The 10,099-nt window shown below is 48.6% G+C and overlaps 1 pseudogene; it reads left to right on the top strand.

Annotated features, from left to right (window-relative positions):
- The first annotated feature begins 579 nt into the window (after window positions 1-579).
- LOC110283691 (small ribosomal subunit protein uS2 pseudogene) lies at window positions 580-1,495 on the top strand (annotated as a pseudogene).
- Window positions 1,496-10,099: the final 8,604 nt, after the last annotated feature.

Raw genomic sequence — 10,099 nt, 5'->3', positions numbered from 1 at the left:
CCACGAGGGAACACAAGTTCCTCCGAGAAAGCCAGAGATACGAAGATCTCTTGATTCAATAGTGGGGGATCAGACACTCCACCTGGAAGATCAGATTCCTGCATTTAGTCCGGGAGGACTCTAGCACAGAGGGAAGAATAGGGAACATAGCTCCAGACTCTGGGCTGAGGTCAGAGCAGCCCTGGAATCCTATGCTGACCCATTGATCCCAGCCCAATGCTGACCCCATTCCCACTGATCCCAGGGCAGCGCCTCCTTACCAGTGAGACAGCAGCAGACTCCTGCCCACACAAATTTATCTGTTTATTTTCAGCCTGCATCTAATCTATGGAATCTACAGACATGGATTCAACTGATGTGGATCGAAAATCTTTGGGGTGAGGGGAGTGTCAATGCCAAACATGTACAGGTCTTTGTTCTTGTCCCAAAACAATATAGGATGACAACTATTCGTTCTCTATTTACTTTGTGCTAGGAATTGTCAGCAATCTAGAGTTGATTTAAAATGTATGCCAGGCTTTCCGCGCTACCCGGGGATGGGTCCATACGGCGTTGTTCTTGATTCCCATCGTAACTTATAGGGATGCTTACACAATGTCCGGAGCCCTTGACATCTTGCAGATGAAGGAGGAGGATGTCCTCAAATTCCTTGCTGCGGGAACCCACTTAGGTGGCACCAACCTTGACTTTCAGATGGAGCAGTACATCTACAAAAGGAAAAGTGACGGTATCTACATCATAAACCTGAAGAGGACCTGGGAGAAGCTGTTGCTCGCAGCTCGAGCTATTGTTGCCATCGAGAACCCTGCTGATGTCAGCGTCATCTCCTCCAGGAACACTGGCCAGCAAGCTGTGCTGAAGTTTGCTGCTGCCACAGGAGCCACTCCGATCGTTGGCCGCTTCACACCTGGGACCTTCACTAACCAGATCCAAGCAGCCTTCAGGGAGCTACGGCTTCTAGTGGTGACCGATCCCAGGGCTGACCATCAGCCACTCACAGAGGCCTCTTATGTCAACCTGCCCACCATTGCTCTGTGTAACACAGATTCTCCCCTGCACTATGTGGACAGTGCCATCTCATGCAACAACAAGGGAGCTCACTCAGTGGGTGGATGTGGTGGATGCTGGCCAGGGAAGCACTCTGCCTATGAGGTACTATCTCCCGTGAGCACCCCTGGGAGGTCATGCCTGATCTTTACTTCTACAGAGACCCAGAGGAAATTGAGAAGGAGGAGCAGGCTGCTGCCGAGAAGGCTGTGACCAAGGAGGAATTCCAGGGTGAATGGACCGCACCAGCTCCTGAGTTCACTGCTGCTCAGCCTGAGGTGGCCGACTGGTCTGAGGGTGTGCAGGTTCCCTCTGTGCCCATCCAGCAGTTCCCCACGGAAGACTGGAGTGCACAGCCAGCCACTGAGGATTGGTCAGCGCTCCCACAGCGCAGGCCACTGAGTGGGTTGGAGCCACCACTGAGTGGTCCTGAGCTGCTGTGCAGATGCCTGAGCAAAGGGAAAAAAGATGGAAGGAAAATAAAGTTGCTAAAAGCTGAAAATAAAATAAAATAAAATAAAATAAAATAAAATAAAATAAAATAAAATAAAATGTATGCCAGGATCTGAACAGGTCACACACACAAACACACACAGGTTTACAAAAAGGTACTGAACATCTGTAGATTTTGGTATATCTGGAGTCTTCTGGAGCCAGTGCTCGGGCACACTGAGAACAACATTACTCAGCTTGGTAGTTGCAATGCAAGGGAGGGTGGGTGTGGAAGAGGACTCTAATGTTGGGTTTTGTTCAGTTGCCTGGAAGGGTAGCCCCTACCTCGGGAGAGTGTATCTAGCACTGATACATTTATAAAGTATTTGACCTTTAATCATGCCTAATATTTTCAATCCAGAGAGCCTGCTTAAACGCCTGCAGCCCTGCCCCTGGACCCCTATTCATCACAATTACTGCTCCAACTGTCGGAGGCAGGGCATGAAACAGCACTCACTGACGTCCAATATTTTATCACTAATAAAGAGAAACATCCCAAGTATTTGCACAGTTCTGATACTTTCCAGCCTTGAGCCCAGGAAAGGCAGAGCATGGTAATTTATGCTCACTGCCCGGCATCCTTAATTGGTCTTCTCAGCCGGGGGCCGTGAGCACTGCCTTTCCTTACCCTTCAACCACAGGCCACAGAGTGCAGAAAGCTGTTAGTGCGGGACCACAGAGGGGCCCCCAAAGCACCCAGTAGGGCTTTCATCCACGTCTGGCAAGTGGTGTGGAGCACTACAAAGGACAGCTTTTTCATGATCAAGGTTTGGCAAGTGCTTGCCTGCCACTGGTGGCTTCAAAAACAGTCAGAATGTTTATGAGAAATCTTGTTCCAGTTGTTGCCACGGCTACAATTCCTCTAGAGTCCCAGCCTTCCAAAGCTCCCTCCACCCCCATTCCCAGGCCATGGGGTGGCCACCCAGCCCCACTTTGTTCTCAGTTCAAACCCCTCCCTCTTTGCTTTCCAACTCCCAGGAGAAAATTCTGTTTCCAGACAGAGTACTCAGAAGACCCACACACAGGCTGACCCTACATGGGACGAAACATCTGCACGAAATGTATAGTGAAGAAGCAGATGTTTCACCTTCAGGACAGCAGGCACCTTAGCAGAGCCTTGGGGCTCAAGCTACAAGAGAACAGAAGAGAAGGGTTCCTTCCGTGATCCTAGAAAAGACATTTTGCCAAGTCCTGTCATTGTGACAAAGGTCTCCACATTCCACACCACCACCTTCTAGGCAAAGGGACCATTCCAAGGAAGAGGGTCTATTCGAATGAGCCTACTGCTTAGCCGTGGACCCAACACCCAAGGGGAACTGGTCTGTAGGGGTGCATGACTACTTGGCACTCTAAAAACAGCACCCAACTCTCCTCTTGTACACCATCTTCTACCTGACAGGAGACAGAGATTATGTCCCCTCCCATCAGTAAGGGAGGCAGAAATCCTCACGAGATCTGTGGGGCACAGGAGACTATGACAGGCCAAGAGGGACAGGAACCACAAAGACAGAGGCAAAGAGAAAGTAGTGAGCCCCACCCACCATCCCTTCGTTCAATCCATGCTCTCTAGACAAACTCTGTGTTCCACTAACATTTTGTCACACTGCCCCAGCCTGTTGTGTGACACTCAGTACACTCCTTCAGATGGCTTTTGTTCTTCCAGTCCTGGTACACAGACACACTCCATCCTGCCTCCAGCTTTCCTATCCCTGGTGTGACGCTAACACAAACCCAGGTTTCCTCCCTTAACTTCCACACTCTGTGTAACACCCACTAATACTTTTTTTAAAAAAATATATATTTATTCGTTTATTTATTGGGGAAGGTAGATGACACACCAAGGCATGCCACAGCACACACGTGGCTGTCAGGGGACAACTTTCTGGGGTCCCGTGGGCCTCGGGGATTATACTCACGTCTTTGGATTGGTGGCAAGGGCCTTTACTCAATGAACCATTTTGTTGGCCCCAATTCTCCCCTCAGCCCTGTTCTCAGCTCCCCTGTCTTCTTGAGAATAGCCTGGAGCACAGCCCTCCAGTCGGCTCCCCTCCCTCTTCTAGCCCTGGGTATAACACTGAAGGGGATCTTTCTGTCCCCTCTGGCAGCTCCCAGTCCCTGACACAATACTAAACTTGCTTTCCAGTCATGTCCTCAGTTTCCCCAGATCCTGATGATCTTTAATCCCCCAGTCTCAAGTGTAACACTAAACACACACACACACATACACTCCTCTCCACAGCTAAACACTTACTCTCAGAGCAGCCCTCCATCCGGAAGTCCCAACCCCTCCAACCCCGAGCTCAGAGCTGCACAGGTTCCTTCGTCTGACATTCATCTCTATCCCAGTACTGGCCACATCACCAGCACACCCCTAGGGTCCTGCGCACACTGTTTATTCTCCCACTCTTCGGGTGAGGCACTATAGTTACACTCCCTTGGCTCCCCCCATAGTCTGTATCTGTCGTACCAAGCATGTTTCTCAAGGCTGCCTTCCTTCGGAGCAGCTTTCCCCCTGTATTATTCCAGAAGTTTCTTGGGCCTCCTACAGTGATCTTTTGTCCCAACTCAGCAAAAACAAGCATGGGCTGGGAAATGGATTGGGAAGGAAAATGGAGGTGGCAACCGTTGACGTCCACTGATCACTGGAGCTGATGGCCAGGGAGAGCATTGGGCTTTGACCTCAGTCTCTGAAACTGAACAGCAGGATGGTATCAAGTACCCATGGGAGAAGATCTGATTTCCATGGCAACTGAGTAATCAAAACCTGGGCTGTGGTTAGGACTGAAGAGATGGCTCAATAAGTAGATCCAGACTTGAGTGTGGATCCTCAGAATCCACAGAAAACCTTGTTTGTTGGCACCCATTTGTAATTCCAGGGATGGGAAGATGGGAGGCCGAGACAGGCAGATCCCTGGAAGGTCTCCAGCCGGCTAGTCTAGCCTGCTTGGTAAATAAAGGTCAAGGCCAATCAAAGACCATCTCAAATCAAAGGCGCAAGGCAGAAGAATGAATGATACAGGGTTCACAATGCCCAATGTTGTTCTCTGACCGCCACACGTATGTATGTGTATGAAAAAAAAACAAACAAACAAGTGACCATGACCACAATATAAAAAGGATCTATTCTTTGGTATGAACTCTGGGATTTTTTTTTCTTGCATTTTTAGGAAATTTGAAGTGTTAAGTAATGCCTTTAAGGCCCTGAGTTTTCCACATGAAGAATTTCTTCCCTGGAACCACACAGTTGTCCATGATAGAAGTGAAGGCTTCCTTTCAGACTGGAGGTTTGAAGAGAAAGATGGGGTTCGGACACAGAGAGCTGAAGCACAGGTGATCCAATCCTCCAAGTCCCCAGCTTTTTAGCTCCGTGGGTTAGAAGTTTATAGAGATTCTGGATCTGTGGTTTCCTATGGTCGCTTTTACAGATCTTGTTAATTTATTACCCGTGGTTACACTTTTAATGGAAATCATGAACAAATGGCCAAGGAAACCTGAGCTAATTTTTTTTCCAGTGACACATCTCACTGCTATTTAAATAGCCGCGTTGCCAAACCAAACACAGCGCTTACAGCCAGCGGTGACACATAAAGGGGATCACTGTGACCGACTGGGCCTGTGGCCTCCAGAGCAGGCGAGACTTTCTCTCAGCTTCCCCAGGGATGGATGCCAAAGGGGGTGGGTGGAGTGGGAAGGGCTGGAGCCTAGAGTCGGTGGCCACTGCCTCCACCTTCCTCAGGTAAGGTTGAGTGAGTGTCTACTCCCTGATCCTCTGAGAGGTTCTGGAGTGACCATGCCCCTCTTCAGCCTTGATAATCCCTCCTCTCCCCGCCCAGTGCACTGTGGCTGAGCACAGGCACTGCAGTGTGATTTGCTCACGCCTATAACTGGGAACATTACTGGGTTGTATAAAACCAGAGAGAGACGCTGGGGAAACCCAGGCTCGCTTCGTTCCAGTTCTGTGGCAGCAGAGACAGCCTTGCTGTGGCCACACTTGCACAGGGCTCCTTTGTTGGACAAACCCAGAGCCTCTGCCTTCTCCTACTCAAAACAACCTCAAACTCAGGCCTCTGATACCCCACACACCCCGCTTTAGGGGAGTGGGTGTGGGGGCCGTGATGTCACCACGTGTTTATTAACTTTTTGAGAAACTGGTTGAGATCATGTTACTTAGTGAGAGGGATTCCAGGACTTGAGGTGCTGGAGCAGAGAGAACAAACCCATAGAGTTTCGGCCATGCCTGGAGAAAAGAACAGAAGCGATGGCCAGATGCTCTAAGAGCAACGGATAGAACCCCCCAGATTAAAAAATACAGTGCGAGTAAGGAAAGCCAAGGGGCTGATATTATGCTTTGGAGACCTAGAGTCAGTTGCCTAAGTTCAGGGGTTCCACCAGAACCCAGCAACACCCCCATTATAGGGAAATGGGCTCCAAGAAGGGGCCATAGAACAAGCAAACAACTTTCTGGAGGGAGCCATTCAAGACAGCAGAATCCTGAATGGATTTCTGCCCCACTTTGGCTGCGCAACAAGCCTGGCTATCTCTTGGAGGCATTCTGTGCCTTCGCCTCCTGCTGGGGGTCCAGGTGGACAGAACAGAGAGCAGTTATGAGCAACAGGCATGCTGGCTAGTCCATCAGGGGGAAGCAGTCTCCCTCGGCTTTTCCAAGGAGCACCCCACTTCAGCGAGACTTGAGAGAAGCTAACTGTCATCCCCTTCCTTGCCAAAAAAAGTATATTAAATTCACTGACCACATTTTTCCAAACCGAAGTGCGGAGGACATTAGATCAATGATCAGGGTTGGGCTCTAGTATGCCAGGCACACCACACGTTTCATTTTGCATTATTAATATTTAAACCAAAGCAGCTGTGCTCAGCCTTCTTAGAGCCCAGAGCCTGCCCAAGGCCCCCATGGTGACTTTTCTCTGGGGCCAAATGCACCAGCTAGCAAGCCCACCATTGACCTCATGCCTTTGGCCTTCTGGAGTAAATTTCCCCAGTAGACAGCCACTCCCTGATGACATTTCTGAGAGTCCTTTTGAGTCAGGGGGACTGGTGATGGTGGATCCTGATCAAGTGTGCCTGAAAGTCCTCAAGGGGACAAATAGGTAAGATTATCTCTTTGTCTCTGCATTTGCCTCCTTCATTACAAGAGTATCTCTCTCACACCATGCCAAGCATTTGACCATTGGAGTTGGGGATTCTCCTTATAGACATTTGCAAGTTTAAACCTTATGAGACGAAAGAGAGATAGCGAGAGATAAACAGACAGGCAGAGACAGAGAGGGACAGAGACAGAGACAGAAAGAGGCAGAGAGACAGAGAGCACTTTTGAAACTAGCTTCAATACCATTCAGCTCTGCCTGAAGTTCTCTGGAACTGTGCTACAGACATGGGGGCGCTGCCTATCTCAGACACAGTTCTCCCACAAACCTTTCGCAACTTTATTTGCCTTTGCAGTCCCAGGATGTATCACTCCATCACCTGCATATTGACTACACTCCTCTCTTTGTCAAACCCACCTTGTGTGCATCTCATTATATTGCAAACCTTTGTTTCTACACCAATAAAGACAGTATTTATTGCATGCTCTCTGTGTGTGCAGTGTTTGATATAATGTATAACATGCAATTCTCACAACCGTCCTCTGAAGTGAGAAATATAGTTATCTCCACTCCACAGGAGCAAAACTGAGGTTTGCAGATGGTACATGGTTTGTGTCTTGATTCTATTGCTGTGACGGAACACTGTGGTGATTTGAATACACTTGGCCCGGGGAGTGGCTCTACTTGGAGATATACGGCCTCGCTGGAGTAGGTGTGGCCTTGTTGGAAGAAGAGTGTCACTGTGGGGGTGGGCTTTGAGAACTTCCTCCTAGCTGCATGAGGATTCCAGTCTTCTCCTGTTTGCCTTCAGATGAAGATGTAGGACTCTTAGCTCTTCCTGCACCATGCCTCCCTGGATGCTGCCATGTTCCTGCCTTGATGATAATGGACTGAACCTCTGAACCTGTAAGCCAGCCCCAGTTAAATGTTGTCCTTATAAGAGTTGCCTTGGTTATGATGTCCGTTCACAGCAGTAAAACCCTAACTAAGACAAACACCATGACCAAAAGCAACTTGGGAGGAAAGGTTTTATTTCATCTTGACGTTTATATTCCATTACTAAGGGACGTCAGAGCAGGAACTCAGGCAGGGCAGAAACCTGGAGGCAGGAACTGATGCAGAGGCCAAGGAGGGTGCTGCTTACTGGCTTGCTTTTCATGGCTTGCTCAGCTTGCTTTCTTATAGAACCCAGGACCATCAGCCCAGGGATGGCACCACCCACAATGGGTTGGGCCCTCCCCATCAATCACTAATTAATAAGATGGCCTCCTGTCTGATCTTATGTAGTCATCTCCTCAATTGAAGTTCTTTCTTCTCAGAGGATTGTAGTTTGTGTTGAGTTTACATAAAACTAGCCATCATGGTTTGTCAGCTATTTTGCAGCCAGAAACTACATGTTTTCCCCTATAATCCAGGTCCAGATTCAAACTCCAGTCCTACCAGAATTTAACTTCCCTGTGATTTTTTTTTCTATTTCCAAATTGGAGAAAATAATACTAACCTTAATTTCATTTTTCAAGCAGACTATTCAATCCTGCCTGAGCTGGATTAGAAATGGACAGACGTTATGATACAGTTCTTTCTCTTTTGTCCTTGTTCCTTCTCCCAAGTGTCACAGAGAAGCCATACTTGGCACAGGGAAACCTTGGCCAGAGCCAATAAGGTTTCTCTAAAGTTCCCCCACCACTGTATCCCTGACTTCTGAGGTCTCTCAGTTTCTTGTCTCTAAACCAGGGTTGGTATTTAAGTGGAAGAGACTGTATCTCAGGCTTTCTTGTAGGACTTCTTATTCTCACACTATTTTTCTGGGGTCTCTGGAAGTCTCCCACTACCTCCCAATATCCCCAAGCCAAAAGTACTTCCCCTGTAGCTGTAAGGAGGGTGAAAGCAGCCAGCCTCAAATTTCTGTGGCTTCCCTTTGAGACCTGGACTAGCCTGGCAGCATGGTTTCTTTATCCCCTCCTCTCCTGGCAGCAGTAACATCCCCCACTTAAGTCCTGCCTAGACCGGATTAAGGAAGAGGGAGATTGGGGTCCATAGAAGTCATAACCCTGAGCTTTATGGGGTTTGGAAGGCCAGGTGCAGAGCTGGGTCCCATCCTTTCTCAACATCTTGTTAAAAGATAAAAGAAAAGAAGGGGGGAGTCACTGTAGCGGGAGCAGGTCCAGATGAGAAAGGATGTTAGATACAGTGTGATCATGTCAAAACCAGTCAGTGGCGGGGGGGGGGGGGGGGGGTGTAGGGAGAAGGGAGGAAGTGTCCATGGGTTGACAAAGTTTACTGACTACAGAACTAGGGTTCAGAGAGGTGTTAGAAGAGCTGGGTTTCGCTTGAAAAGGACCAACAGCCACCTTCCAGGAGACCCAGCTCACAATTCCCAGAAAAGTCACAGCCAGGTTCTTCTTTTGGGAGACCCATTCCTGTCTTCCCCAACCTCAGACCTGCTCCAGAGAGGGGCCTCTGAGCAGCTGGAGTCAAACACTACCTCTGCTCTTCCAGCCCCAACATTTATCTTTGGGTTATTTTCACTCCTGAGAACAAAGACGCTTTCTATTCAGCAAGTGGCAGGAACCCACACCTCTGACAAGCCATAGATCACCCTCAGGGAGGGCAGGAGGAGCTGGTTCGGCACGTGGGCCTGCGGCCTGTTTCTTCTTCCCACCCAGACCCTCAGAGGCAGTGTCTGGCTTGCGACTTGTGAGGGGGTCCCAGAAAGAAGGCAGAAACACACTGGTCCTAAAAGCTGGCCACCAAGATGGAACAAGGGATGAGGCATGGCTAAGTCCCAGAGAACAGGAACCATCAAGGACAAATTAGGAGCCCTGAGCAATCCCTTTCGTGGGCCCAGACTCTTGGATGCAGTTTCCTCCCAGGAGATACATGATGGCCACCTACATCACCCAGAGCTTCCAAGAAAGCTCTCAAAGAAAAGTCACCAGTACAGGAAAGACAGATCCTAAACCCTGGACAGGCACAAGCTCTGTAGCTAGATTTGCTGTGAAAGGTTTAACTTGTTAAACCTTGGTATGAACCCTGTATTAGCTGGGACCTGGGTTCCTCTTCCTCTCTGTACATGGGGCTTCTCAATCTTACCACTGGTGGGTACTTCAGAAAACCATTTATGTGTGAGTGCCATGGTACATGCGTGTTTACACGCACATGTTTATACACTTATAGATGCACACATACGAACATGTACAATTATATATCTAAAGATGCAAACATATAAACTATCTTAACTTTTGCACATTTGGGCAAGAAGTTAAACCCATCAATCTACTTAAACTTAGCCGAGAATGTATAAACATCCCACATTTGTCACCTCGCTACTGACTGTTCCATTAGACGGCTATTGGCAGTAATAGGAATAAAAGTCCATCTTGGTTTGAGAGGGACAGCACATAATCACATAACTTACTCTTTCGTGAATATCTGTGACTGTCAGTAGAGTCATTCCT

Source organism: Mus caroli, unplaced genomic scaffold (genome assembly GCF_978045245.1).
Source record: "Mus caroli unplaced genomic scaffold, Mus_caroli_1 scaffold_18, whole genome shotgun sequence".
Taxonomy (NCBI): domain Eukaryota; kingdom Metazoa; phylum Chordata; class Mammalia; order Rodentia; family Muridae; genus Mus; species Mus caroli.
Note: the sequence above shows the minus strand (reverse complement) of the source record. Positions and strands in the feature narration are given on the sequence as shown.